Source organism: Prunus avium, chromosome 8 (genome assembly GCF_965620075.1).
Source record: "Prunus avium chromosome 8, drPruAviu1.hap1.1, whole genome shotgun sequence".
In the NCBI taxonomy this organism is placed as follows: domain Eukaryota; kingdom Viridiplantae; phylum Streptophyta; class Magnoliopsida; order Rosales; family Rosaceae; genus Prunus; species Prunus avium.
This window is the reverse complement of record NC_142291.1, coordinates 12,677,043-12,691,978: the sequence shown is the minus strand read 5'-3', so window position 1 is coordinate 12,691,978 and position 14,936 is coordinate 12,677,043. Positions and strand designations below refer to the sequence as shown.

At 38.0% G+C, this 14,936-nt stretch overlaps 1 non-coding gene across 1 annotated transcript; it reads right to left on the bottom strand.

The window, feature by feature from the left end:
* Positions 1-1,615: 1,615 nt before the first annotated feature.
* On the bottom strand, positions 1,616-1,722 carry LOC148292277 (small nucleolar RNA R71). Its single transcript, XR_015827210.1, has one exon. It is a non-coding gene; the product is annotated as a small nucleolar RNA R71 (small nucleolar RNA).
* Positions 1,723-14,936: the final 13,214 nt, after the last annotated feature.

The window sequence follows — 14,936 nt, the reverse complement described above, 5'->3', positions numbered from 1 at the left end:
TAGACGTGGAGAAGCTCTCGGAGAAGCATTGGACACTACAAGAACTTCATAAAAGGGTTTTTCTACTCTTATGGCATTCATTATGTTTTCCCATTTCTATTTTAGTTTCTTTTCCATTATGAGTAGCTAAATCCATAACTAGGGCTTCGATGTAACCTAACATGAATATTCTGGGTTTATAAGTTTGGAGTTTCAAGTTTGATTCATGATTCATGTTCTTATTCATTATGCTTATAAGTTAACATGCTTGTTTGAATGATTGATCACCATTAGAACTTGTTTGTTAACTATCTTGGTTTGAATTAAGAGTAGACACCATGCTTTAATTCGAATTGAACTATGAATAGGAAGAGTATGTATGGACATTCGACAACAGGGATTAGATACATGCTTTGTTGTTTAAATTGTTCTTCTATGCTTAATGGGTTCCTAATGCTTAATTTTAGGTTAGACAACAAATGATCAAATTAGGGAATTAGGAACACAAGGTTAGGACCAAACACCATGGCCTAATCATACTTTAGCTAGAATCAATCTTTGAATCTGAATTAGACTTGTTACTTGACTCCATATAACCCAGAATTGAATTGTTATGGTGATTCGAATGCCCTAGTCTCCAAATCTGTTTTCCAACTCTTAAAACCACTCTTTGTTACACTTGTTTATTTGCATTCATTTGCAATTTCAGTTTGCTCACTTCCTTTCACAATCACAATCACTCTCACTTTAATTTCTGTTTTAGACTTAACTTCCTAACTTCTTGAATTCTGTAATCTACGTACATAACTAATTTGAACTTCTCAGTCTTCGTGGGTACGACCTCGTACTTGTCTTGCTATATTACTAATTGCCCCGTACAATTGCGAGTTAACATAATAATTAACAACAAATTTTGGCGCCGTTGCCGGGGACTGAACGAAAGTTCTTCCCTGGTTATGTGCCCAAGGTTACCCTATTCTTTTTAGTGTTTCTAATTAATCTAATTTTCTGTTTCAGGTAGTTTATGTCTAAAAGACCGTTCCTTGAACAAGTGAGGTCTTCGTTCCAACGCTCCAGATCTTTGAACGCAGGACCATCGTTGCAACCCAACCGGGTGATCTCTGAAGTTCATAATCGTCTAGAAAGAGAGTTGTCAACTGCAAAAGAGCAAGCTCTTGCCACATTTACAAGTATTGCTCTCCACACTGAACTTCCTGGTTCTTCACCTTCAAATTCGGAAGCAAGTTCAGACCAAGAAGAAGAAGAAGAGATGGCTGCCAATGAGTTCATGGGAGAACTTGATATCCCAACAATTCCAGCATCTCCTTCAAGCATTTTGCTGCCCACTGTAGCTCGAAATTATGAGCTTAAATCTTCTCATCTTAATATGCTGCCTTCCTTTTATGGTTTACCTAATGAAAATCCATTAACTCATATAAAGGATATTTTTAATGTTGTGAGTTCTTTTCCCTTGACAGGTGTGACAGAAGATCAACTTCGAATGAGAGTGTTTCCATACACTTTGAAGGATAAGGCGAAATATTGGTTGAATTCTTTAAAGCCTGGTTCACTCACTACATGGGCTGCCATTCAAAAGAAGTTCTTGGAGAAATACTTCTCCACGCAAAAGACCGACATGCTTAGGGATAAGATCTTGTTATTTGCACAGCAAGATGATGAATCGTTTTGTGAAGCATGTGAGAGATTCAATGGGCTGCTCAACCAATGTCCTCATCATGGGATTCCATTGAAGCTTCAAATGCGTATGTTTTATAAAGGACTAACCCCTTCTAGTCATAATATAGTCACCAATTTTGCAGGTGGTTCTTTTAAAACCAAAACTCCAGAAGAAACATACGAACTCTTTGAGGAGATAGCAATGGAGACCCAACATACGGATACAAGAGGTAAACGTGTTATTAGTGGTTCTAATGATGCTTCTAGTGTGCAGATTTCAAAACTGGAACAAAAGCTAGATGCTCTTCTTGCATTAAACTCAAGAAGCCCTCCGAAAGAAGTGTGTAGTATTTGCGAAACTCCTGACCATGCTACCATAGCTTGTCCACTTGGGGCTGGATATCCAGAATTTGTGCAAGAGCAAGCTAAGTTGGTAAATTCCTACAACCAAGGTCCAAGAAATGATCCATACTCTCAAAGTTATAATCCAGGTTGGAGGAATCATCCAAACTTTTCATGGAGGAATACTCAGAATCAAGCCAATCCCCCTTCATTCCAAAAGCCACAACAAACATCATCATTGGAGGATATAGTTAAGCAGATGGCAATCAACCAATCCAATTTCCAACAAACTACACAAGCTGCCATTACCAAATTGGAAGTTCAAATAGGCCAATTAGCTGCTGAAATAACTCAAAGAGCACCTGGGAAATGGCCAAGCCAAACCGAGATCAATCCAAAGAACCAAGAAGCCAAGGCCATTCATGTGCTCAGATCAGGTAAGATCATTGATAGTAAAGTTGATTCTAATCTTTCAAATGATGTTGTGATTGTAGAAGATGAAGAGGAGGAGACCACGGCTACAGAAGGGGAACATCTCAAAACTTCTCAATCTGCTCCTAATGCCAAATCAGATTCTCAGGAATCCAAACAATTCCAATTGCATAAGAGAGATGACAAATTTGTGCCACCACATCTTCAAGAAGATAGATAGGTGCCACCCGCTCCATATGTTCCACTGATTCCATTTCCAGGCCGTCTTAAGAAAGCAAAGCAAGATAAGGCTTTTAAAGAGATTTATGATATTTTGAGTAAAGTTAATATCAATTTGCCTTTGCTTGATGTTATTGAACAGATTCCTGCATATGGAAAGTTCATCAAGGACTTGAAAACTCACAAGCTCAATTTCGCTCCAAATGAAGATGTAAAGCTTGACCAGAATGTAAGTGCTGTGTTGCAAAGGAAGCTTCCACCAAAACTAGTTGATCCTGGCAGCTTTGACATTCCCATTAACATTGGAGGCAATAAGGTTGGAAGAGCCATGTTGGACTTGGGAGCAAGTGTCAACCTAATGCCATATTCATTGTATCAAAAGCTTGGCTTAGAAGGGATGAAGAAGACTTCAATACGACTTGAACTAGCTGATCATTCTATAAAATATCCAAAAGGTATTGTAGAAGATATTTTAGTTCAAGTTAATACACTAATTCTCCCTGCTGATTTTGTAGTGATGGACATGGAAGACAATCCAAATGGAGATCATGTTGATCGCATTCTCCTAGGCATGCCATTCATGGCCACTGCAGACACAGTTATCAAAGTGAAAGATAGCACCCTTTCCATGACTGTTCTGGGTGAAACTGTTGAATTTAAAATGCTTAATGCTCTATCTCAACCTTCTATCTCTCTTGATTCTTGCTTTTCAATTGATGTTGTGGATCATGAGGTTTCTTCCAAAATTTTGCAGAGAAAGTCTAATGATGCTCTAGAAGCTGTCTTAACACAAGAAGAGGAAGATCTTTGTGAACCGGAGTTCCAAGAAGTGGTGGCTGCCTTAGAAGTGTTTCAACCATACCCACCATCCTTTAGGCCACCACTCGAGCCTCTTGGACCATCATCCACGAAATTGGAGCCATCCATTATCACCCCACCAAAGCTAGAACTTAAACCACTGCCCAATCATCTTAAATATACTTATTTGGGTGCTAACGAAACTCTCCCTGTTATAATTGCTGCAGGTCTCACCTCACATGAAGAAGAGAGCTTAATTAAGGTTCTAAAAGAGCATAAAACAGCCATTGGGTGGACCATAGCAGACATCAAAGGAATTAGTCCAAGCATGTGCATGCACCGGATTCTAATGGAAGAAGACAGCAAACCATCCCGTGATGCCCAAAGGAGCCTAAATCCCAACATGAAAGAGGTGGTTAGAGCTGAAGTTTTAAAGCTACTCGATGTAGGAATCATCTACCCAATTTCAGATTCTAAGTGGGTGAGCCCTGTACAAGTTGTTCCGAAGAAGTCCGGAATCACCGTTGTGAAGAATGAGAAGAATGAGATAGTTCCTACACGAACTATCACTGGTTGGAGAGTTTGCATTGATTACAGGAAGTTGAACACATCCACTAGAAAAGATCATTTCCCCTTGCCTTTTATTGATCAAATGCTTGAACGTTTATCTGGCCATGCTTACTATTGTTTTCTTGATGGTTTTTCAGGTTATAATCAAATTTCCATTGCTCCGGAAGACCAAGAGAAAACCACATTCACATGCCCATTTGGTACGTTTGCTTATAGAAGGATGCCATTCGGTTTGTGCAATGCCCCAGCAACTTTCCAAAGATGCATGATGTCAATCTTTTCAGATATGGTGGAACGATTCATTGAGGTATTTATGGATGATTTTTCAGTTTTTGGTTCCTCTTTTGATAATTGTCTTCACCACTTGTCTCTAGTGCTTAAAAGATGCCAGGAAACAAACCTGATTTTGAATTGGGAGAAGTGTCACTTCATGGTGAGACAAGGCATTGTGCTAGGCCATGTGATTTCAAGCAAGGGAATTGAAGTGGATAAAGCCAAGATCGATCTCATCTCAAATCTGCCACCCCCTACCTCTGTGAAAGGAATTAGAAGCTTTCTAGGTCATGCTGGATTCTATAGAAGGTTCATCAAAAATTTCTCAAGCATTACAAGGCCATTGTGTAATCTCCTTGCTAAGGATGCTGTTTTTGAGTTTAATGAAGCTTGCATGGAAGCCTTTACTACCTTGAAGAGGGAGCTAACTTCAGCCCCTATTATCATAGCTCCAGATTGGTCTTTACCATTTGAAATAATGTGTGATGCCTCTGACTTTGCTATTGGTGCAGTTTTAGGTCAAAAGAAGAACAAGCTCCCCCATGTGATTCATTATGCTAGCCGGACCTTGAATGATGCTCAAATCAACTACTCCACAACAGAGAAGGAGTTCCTTGCTGTGGTTTTTGCTTTAGAAAAATTTCGTTCTTATCTTGTTGGTTCTAAAGTAATTGTTTATTCTGACCATGCAGCTCTTAGATACTTGCTCACTAAGAAGGACGCAAAACCACGCTTAATTAGATGGATTCTCTTGCTGCAAGAGTTCGATTTGGAAATTCGAGACAAGAAGGGATGTGAGAATGTGGTAGCTGATCATTTGACCAGAATTGTGGTTGAAGAAAAAGGAGAAGCTGTGCTACCCTTGAATGAGACTTTCCCTGATGAACAACTATATGCTGCCCAAGTCAAAGAACCATGGTATGCTGATTTTGTTAATTATCTTGCTTGTGGTGTTCTTAGAAATGATCTAACTTCTCAGGACAAGAAGAAGTTCTTTTCCATGGTGAAACATTATGTCTGGGATGAACCTTTCTTATTCAAGCATTGCCCGGATCAACTCATCAGAAGATGTGTTCCAGAAGAAGAGCAAGAAAGCATACTTAGGCATAGCCACGAATTGGCTTGTGGAGGTCACTTTGGAGCTAAGAAAACAGCACTTAAAATTCTCCAATCTGGTTTCTTTTGGCCCACTCTATTCAAAGATGCGTTTAATTTTTGTGTTAAGTGTGATAGGTGTCAAAGGATGGGGAACATAAGTCGCAGGAACGAAATGCCATTGAATAGCATACTTGTTGTGGAGCTCTTCGATGTGTGGGGTATTGATTTCATGGGACCATTCCCATCTTCCTTTGGTTGTACTTACATACTTGTTGCTGTTGATTATGTGTCCAAATGGGTGGAAGCCATAGCCACCAAAACCAATGATCATAAGGTGGTGCTCAAGTTCTTGAAGGATAATATTTTCACAAGGTTTGGTACTCCAAGGGCTGTCATTAGTGATGGAGGCAGCCACTTCTGTAACAAGCCATTCGAAGCACTCATGAAGAAGTACAACATCACCCATCGAGTCTCTACACCATATCATCCGCAAACTTCTGGTCAAGTGGAAATAAGCAATAGAGAAATTAAGCACATCCTGGAGAAGGTGGTGAACAATACAAGGAAAGATTGGGCAGCCAAGCTCAATGATTCATTATGGGCTTATAGGACTGCATATAAGACTCCCATTGGGATGAGCCCTTATCGTCTTGTGTTTGGGAAAGCTTGTCACCTGCCAATGGAGCTTGAACACAATGCTTTTTGGGCCATCAAGAAGTTAAATTTTGATCTAGACAAGGCAGGCCATGCAAGAAAGTTTCAGCTCAATGAATTGGAAGAAATTAGACATGAGTCTTATGAGAATGCAAAGCTTTACAAAGAACGAACCAAGAGTTACCATGACAGAAACATTCAACGGAAAGAGTTCTCCAAAGGTATGTCAGTTCTTTTGTTTAACTCACGATTGCGTCTCTTTCCAGGAAAATTGAAGTCTAGATGGCAAGGCCCATTCACCGTGGTCAATGTTTCTCCCTATGGAGCTGTGGAGATTCAAAACCCTAAAGACGGCTCAACTTTCAAAGTAAATGGACAACGTTTAAAGCCATTCTATGAGGGAATCTCAACTGGCATTCAAACAGGCCATGTGGTGGATCAACTTCCCTTTGTACCATCAACTTAGCTGATCACATAATGTCTTGCCAAGACAGTAACTAAGGCGCTTCTTGGGAGGCAACCCATGTGTTCAAGAAGAAGGTGCTTGGTAGCAATCGACCTAATCGCATCAAGGGGGAGCATTTCTATCCTTTCTCTTTACTTGTTTTATTTTTATTTTAGTCATTTTAAGTTTCTGTTTCTTTAAATAATTTTTTTTCATATGAGCTAACTTTGGGTAACCCCAGTGAGCACCTCCGTCAATACAGTGTCTAGGAGTTCTTTAGGCGACACCTTCGGTGTCTAAGAAGTTTGGGTTTTAAGCGGGACCATTGTGACCCCTCCAACCTTCCCGGATCCCCTGGCTGTGTTTTCTGAGGCCCTTAACTGGTCATCCGTGAGTTGCTTGTATATTTGTGTTTTTTTTTTTTTTTTTTTTCTTCTAAACTTTTTCTTAACTTTTCCCTTTATCATTTACTTGTTCTCAATCATCTTTACTTTGCTTTAACATTGAGGACAATGTTCAATTCAGGTCTGGGGGGAAGGTTTTCAAATTTCATTCATTTGTGTTTTCAATTTTTCGTTCATTTGTCATTAATTTATTTTTTTTTAATGTCATACAATCGATGCTATGGAGCTGCCATTGAGGTTTTCATATCAGAATTTTGCACTTCACAAAGCTTTGGCTCCTAGAATTCTGGTGGCTAAAGTACCATGCTCAAATTCTCGAAGGAGAATAGTGGAGACTACCCTAGTGAGCTATATTGAGCCCAATTGCTTTCTTGAGAGGGTTTAAAGTGTTTCTATTTCTCATCCCAATTTATTTTCTTCATTTCACTCTAAATGATCTCATTATTCCATTTTGATTGAATACTAAGGATGATTCTCTTTTGCAGATATCATGTGCTTGCTCTCATTCATGAATGAACTCATTGAAGTGATGCTAGGCTATGTGTGCATAACCATTCGATGTGCTTTCTTTTCACCCTACCTATATGTGTGTTCCATCAACCCTCTTGAAGCCAAACACTTAAAGCCTTTTCTTCTATCACCCTCATCATTTCCCTACCTTTGTATCTCAATCTGAGATACTTCACCTATTGTAGCCATACCCTATAGCTTAGAAATATACCAAGGTGTGCCAAGATAAAGTTTGAAGCAAGGAAGTTGCTGCCATGTGCCTAAATGAAAGATGGTGTGATTCTGTGCAATGAAGTTAATGAAGATGCAGATCAAATCAACGAAGATGAAAGTGTTTCGATTTGATCTAAGTGTTAAAAAAAAAAATTTAAAAATAAAAAATAAAAAAATAAAAATAAATAAAGTCTATGCCAGGTGGTACCATGAAGTTTGCAGCCATGCCATTATAAGTCAATGCTACCTTGCAGATCAATGAAGAATGCAACCTTGGTATGTTCTTAAGTTACCTGTTTTTCCTTCCAATTCTTCCATTTCCCCTAACCTTACCTTTCATTACAAACCTTGTGAAAGACCTAGCTGATCTTTGAGGATGTATTCATGGGTGCTGGTAGGTATGTGTGTATCTCTATTCTTAGTATTTGATTCCCTTCATGAGATCTAACCAAATATTGTGCTTCTATTTCATATACTCACTTAAGCTTGTTTGAGAGAATAAAACCATTGGTTCTGAGTGATTGAGTGTTATCTGTGAGAATTAGAGTCGAAGCATGTTCTTTATTCAAAGTTTGAGTGTGCTTGCTTTGAAACCGTGTGCCTTTGAGCTATAGCTTCCACATTACACACTGATTGATCACCTATCTTGGCAACTCTACGGTGTTGGAGGTATGACTAAAGTTTTCTTTCGTTCTCATTAGTTGATTTCAAGTTTTACTAAAACTTGTTGTGTTTATACAGCTGCACCAAAATGGATTCAGTTGCATCCTCAACTTGTGATACTCGCAAGTGCACGAACCGTTGGTAGTTTAGCGTATGTAAGTGCGAGGTCGATTCCACAGGGATTGGTGATTGAATGATCCAATTTAGTTTCCCTACACAAAACAGAAATGAAAAAGAAAGGAAATAAATACAACAAGAAAAAAAGAAATAACTCAAGCAAATAAGTTCCCAAGTTCAATTAGATTAATGGATTGATTCTAGCTAAAGTATGATTAAGCCATGGTGTGTGGTCATAACCTTGTGTTCCTAATTCCCTAATTTGATCATTTGTTGTCTAACCTAAAATTAAGCATTAGGAACCCATTAAGCATAGAAGAACATTTTAAACAACCAAGTATGTATCTAATCCCTGTTGTCGAATGTCCATACATACTCTTCCTATTCATAGTTCAATTCGAATTAAAGCATGGTGTATACTCTTAATTCAAACCAAGATAGCTAACATGCAAGCCTAAATGGTGATCAATCATTCAAACTAGCATATTAACTTATAAGCATAATGAATAAGAACAAAAACCATAATTGAAACTTGGAAACTAATTCAACTTGAAAACTTAAGAAAAGAATTTAAATAATGAAAAGTAGAGTGGAACTAAGAAAACTTGAAGGAAAATTTAGTAAAAACATTATTGTTACAACAATTGACAACTTGAAAGGAAACTAAGAGAATTTGAGGGAGAGAAGGGAAGGGAGCTCTAGAGAAGTGTTTGAGAGCTCCCCCCCTTGGGGTGTGTTTACAAGCTTAGAGAACTTCCCTATTTATAGGCCTAGGGGAAGTGAAAATCTGAATTCAATATGGCTAATGCATACAACACTTGTTTTATAAAATCTGAAATGGTTGATGCACTTGTATTAGAAAATCTAAATTGGGTGATGCACTTGTATTAGAAAATCTTGAATTGGTTGATGCACTTCACCAATAGATCCCACCAGTAGCCCTAGCTCATCTTCATGTCACCATGACCAAGCTTCCAACCAGAAATGATAGCTCATACCTAGCTCACCATGACCAAGCATCCAACCAGCACATGCTGAGGTCAGCATGACCAGCAACTTCAAGGGCTTACAACTTGGGCTTCTCTTAATCAAATTAAGACTTTAAGCACTCAAACTTGAAGTTCAGAATGTCTTCTTTCCAACCATATATCATTTGGGCCAATCCAAGGTCGGAGGAGGAAGTTAAGGCCAAAACAAATTGCTAACTCATTTTGCGCGCTGATAAGATCCATCCTGAGCATGGTTCTGTGTTTGCTAGGTAACGGACTCCAGATTTATCCAATGGGGCTGAAGTTTGGATATGTTATAGGACACACCAATTGGAACAACTTTCATGAAGAATGTGGCCTCATTCGAGCTATGTAGGTTGTTGAAACAAAGCTTGCAATATGACCTACGGAACTGGACTGGCAGGGGGCTGTAGCCAAAATGAGTTTGTCTTTAAGCTCTTCATCCATTCATCCAAATTAGGCCTTAACATGCTTGAATTGCATGAATTATGCTCTCTAAAGCCATCATTATTACCTAAAGCTCAATGAACTGAAAGATAAACACAAAAAGGATTAAAAGCACAAGTTTAACTCAAAAACATAACCAAATCATAAGCTAGAAGGGTACAAAATGATATACAATTATGAACCGATCAAATACCCCCAAACCTAGATTTTGCTAGTCCTCAAGCAAAACAAAAGGAAAACAAAGAAAAATAAAACAAAATAAGAAGTTAACTAGACCACTTTCGTAGGTAACTCGATTGCATTGAGTGTATGCAATAAGCCTTTAAACCTCTAGGCATCCCTAGTAGGAGGAGTTGTGTCTCCTGAGGGTTTAACAGATACGATACCCACAAACGTTTTACTGACTCTACAAAACAAAGTGGTTAGAAAACTTAATAGATTTGTTAGTCCTTAAGAAAAACAAAAAACAAAAACAAAACAAAAACAAAAACGTTAACCTTCCAACCGAACAGAAATTTTAAACTTCATAGACATGGCTCAACAAGGAACAAAACAAGCACTAAGGAAGTTCCAAACATTATTCAAGTGCTACCACAATCTCACAAAAAATCATGCTCAAGGTGTGTGTGTGAAATAGCCATGAAGATACAACTCATGCTTCTCAAACAACGATATGAATTCCTGCAAGAATGAACACAAGTTTGCCAAGCTAAACCAAAATCAATAGGACTTTACTCATGGATGTAATGTAATGGTTAGAAAAGGAATGGATATTGAAATACAAAGTCTAAGGAACAAAGTAGAGCATGTCATATAAACAAGACCATTGACATTTGAAATGTAAGGCACATAAATTGAAAAGCTCACAACACCAGATTTTGCAATTGAATCACTTCACAATTTGATTTTGACATTTACACACTTTGTATAATATTTGGCCCAATTTTGCGGCTCTTTACCCTAGATCACCTTGATTTCTCCTTATATCACCCTAGGGTCGTGACTACATTGGCCACACTTCTTTTCTCTTTTTCTTTTGATTTTTATAGCTCATTTATTGCCTTGAATACATTACAATCTCAAATACAATCATACCCTACATGTCCCCTAGATGATAGGATGTTTAATGGATGATAAGGTGATAGAAAGAAATGGCTAAGTGTTTGGGCACAAAAGGGTTTACAATGGAATATGTATTGTATGGGTTGATGGAGGAAAAAGAAAGAGGCTTAACAAAGATGGCCTAAATCATATCTTAGTTATAACTTAACATTCCAGTGAATCACACAAGCAAAAAAAATGCATACAATTGGGTAAGACATGCAAGAGGTGTATAGTCATGGCTTAGGTGCATAGAAAGCTCAAGAATAATTATGTGAGACTTAGCTAGCAAAAGAATAAGATTCAGACCTAACATAATGCTTATCAAATTCCTGAGAGCCATATTAGAAGTTAGACTCAAGATTTATCATTGGTGTGGGAAGGAAAACTGAAAATGACTCAAAGAAAAGAAACATAAAAGAAAAACGTGAGGTTTCAAATTGCTGTTCTGCTCAATTTCAACATATAATCTGTTTTGACATGTAACTTTCAAACCACTTGGTCAAATTTAACGTTCTTTACGTCGTTGGATTCAGCATGAAAAAATGAAGAACACAACGTGGACCAAACTTTCAAAACAATAGCAGAAAAAAAAATTGTAGCAATGAAGAAGCCTACGTTTTCAGACACAAACACAAAAGCTAAAAACTTTCCAGCACCCCCAAACTTAAATAAAGCATTGTCCTCAATGTTAAAGCAAAGTAAAGATGATTGAGAACATGTAAATGATAAGGGGAAAAGTTAAGAAGAAGGTTTAGAAAGAAAAAAAAAATGAATATATAAGCAACTCACGGATGACCAGTTAAGGGCCTCAGAAAACACAGCCAGGGGATCCGGGAAGGTTGGAGGGGTCACAATGGTCCCGCTTAAAACCCAAACTTCTTAGACACCGAAGGTGTCGCCTAAAGAACTCCTAGACACTGTATTGACGGAAGTGCTCACTGGAGTTACCATAAGTCAGCTCATATGAAAAATCTTTTTAAATTTTTAAATTTTTCATTTTTTTAATTTTTTATAAAAAAAGAAACAGAAATTTAAAATAATAACAAGTAAAGAGAAAGGATTGAAATGCTCCCCCTTGAAGCGATTAGGTCGAGCGTGATGCATTTGGAGGTCGCGACTTCTCCCACTACTCCACACTTCCTATCTTCGAAGTTGCCATCTCTCTCCATTTTTATTGAGCTATTTACATTGCTAAAACAAACACACACAAAAACTTGAAACGGAATTAAAGGATTATGAAATATATAAAAAAACTAAAAATGAAAAGGAAAAATCAACACACGTCCAATTCCATGCTTCAAAGCAACAAGCACCAATGGGTTGTGTAAGCTGGGACTTAAACCCAGTTCTCTTGCTTGTTGGGCAATTGTCCTTTTCTGTTGGACTACAAACACAACTTGTCCATTAACGTCATTAACTTTAAAACTTGAAATTGTCCAGTTAAGAAAAAAAATAAAGTAGGAAAGCCAAATAGAATCAAACAATGTTACCGATCCCCGGCAACGGCGCCAAAAACTTGTTGTGTTTATACAGCTGCACCAAAATGGATTCAGTTGCATCCTCAACTTGTGATACTCACAAGTGCACGAACCGTTGGTAGTTCAGCGTATGTAAGTGCGAGGTCGATTCCACAGGGATTGGTGATTGAATGATCCAATTTAGTTTCCCTACACAAAACAGAAATGAAAAAGAAAGGAAATAAATACAACAAGAAAAAAAGAAATAACTCAAGCAAATAAGTTCCCAAGTTCAATTAGATTAATGGATTGATTCTAGCTAAAGTATGATTAAGCCATGGTGTGTGGTCATAACCTTGTGTTCCTAATTCCCTAATTTGATCATTTGTTGTCTAACCTAAAATTAAGCATTAGGAACCCATTAAGCATAGAAGAACATTTTAAACAACCAAGTATGTATCTAATCCCTGTTGTCGAATGTCCATACATACTCTTCCTATTCATAGTTCAATTCGAATTAAAGCATGGTGTATACTCTTAATTCAAACCAAGATAGCTAACATGCAAGCCTAAATGGTGATCAATCATTCAAACTAGCATATTAACTTATAAGCATAATGAATAAGAACAAAAACCATAATTGAAACTTGGAAACTAATTCAACTTGAAAACTTAAGAAAAGAATTTACATAATGAAAAGTAGAGTGGAACTAAGAAAACTTGAAGGAAAATTTAGTAAAAACATTATTGTTACAACAATTGACAACTTGAAAGGAAACTAAGAGAATTTGAGGGAGAGAAGGGAAGGGAGCTCTAGAGAAGTGTTTGAGAGCTCCCCCCCTTGGGGTGTGTTTACAAGCTTAGAGAACTTCCCTATTTATAGGCCTAGGGGAAGTGAAAATCTGAATTCAATATGGCTAATGCATACAACACTTGTTTTATAAAATCTGAAATGGTTGATGCACTTGTATTAGAAAATCTAAATTGGGTGATGCACTTGTATTAGAAAATCTTGAATTGGTTGATGCACTTCACCAATAGATCTCACCAGCAGCCCTAGCTCATCTTCATGTCACCATGACCAAGCTTCCAACCAGAAATGATAGCTCATACCTAGCTCACCATGACCAAGCATCCAACCAGCACATGCTGAGGTCAGCATGACCAGCAACTTCAAGGGCTTACAACTTGGGCTTCTCTTAATCAAATTAAGACTTTAAGCACTCAAACTTGAAGTTCAGAATGTCTTCTTTCCAGCCATATATCATTTGGGCCAATCCAAGGTCGGAGGAGGAAGTTAAGGCCAAAACAAATTGCTAACTCATTTTGCGCGCTGATAAGATCCATCCTGAGCATGGTTCTGTGTTTGCTAGGTAACGGACTCCAGATTTATCCAATGGGGCTGAATTTTGGATATGTTATAGGACACACCAATTGGAACAACTTTCATGAAGAATGTGGCCTCATTCGAGCTATGTAGGTTGTTGAAACAAAGCTTGCAATATGACCTACGGAACTGGACTGGCAGGGGGCTGTAGCCAAAATGAGTTTGTCTTTAAGCTCTTCATCCATTCATCCAAATTAGGCCTTAACATGCTTGAATTGCATGAATTATGCTCTCTAAAGCCATCATTATTACCTAAAGCTCAATGAACTGAAAGATAAACACAAAAAGGATTAAAAGCACAAGTTTAACTCAAAAACATAACCAAATCATAAGCTAGAAGGGTACAAAATGATATACAATTATGAACCGATCACTAACCACTTTGTTTTGTAGAGTTAGTAATGCGTTTGTGGGTATCGTTTCTGTTAAACCCTCAGGAGACACAACTCCTCCTACTAGGGATGCCTAGAGGTTTAAAGGCTTGTTGCATACGCTCAATGCAATCGAGTTACCTACGAAAGTGGTTTAGTTAACTTTTTGTTTTTAACTTTGTTTTGTGTTGTTTTGCTCGAGGACTAGCAAAATCTAGGTTTGGGGGTATTTGATCGGTTCATAATTGTATATCATTTTGTACCCTTCTAACTTATGATTTGGTTATGTTTTTGAGTTAAACTTGTGCTTTTAATCCTTTTTGTGTTTATCTTTCAGTTAATTGACATTTAGGTAACAATGATGACTTTGGATAGGAAATGATGCAATCCATGCATGTTAAGGCTTGATTTGGGTGAATGGAAGAAGGGCTTAAAGACAAACACATTTTGGCTACAACTCCTTTCCAGCCCAATTTCGTAGGTCAGCTTCTTGGCCTTGGATCAGCATGCTATGGGGCTTGGATGAGGTGAAGATCTTCATGAAACTTGTTCCAATGGGTGTCTAGTACAACATATCCAAATTTCAGCCCAATTGGACATTTGTGGAGTGCTCAGCCCGCCCAACACTCAACCCTGCTCAGGAGGATTTGCAGCTGCCAGCTTTGTCATGTGCCTCCATGTGCCTCACCCATGCTGCAACTGACTTTGGATCCAACATAATGAGTGAAGTGGGGAGGCATTCCAGCTATGAAAGTCTAAAGGATCA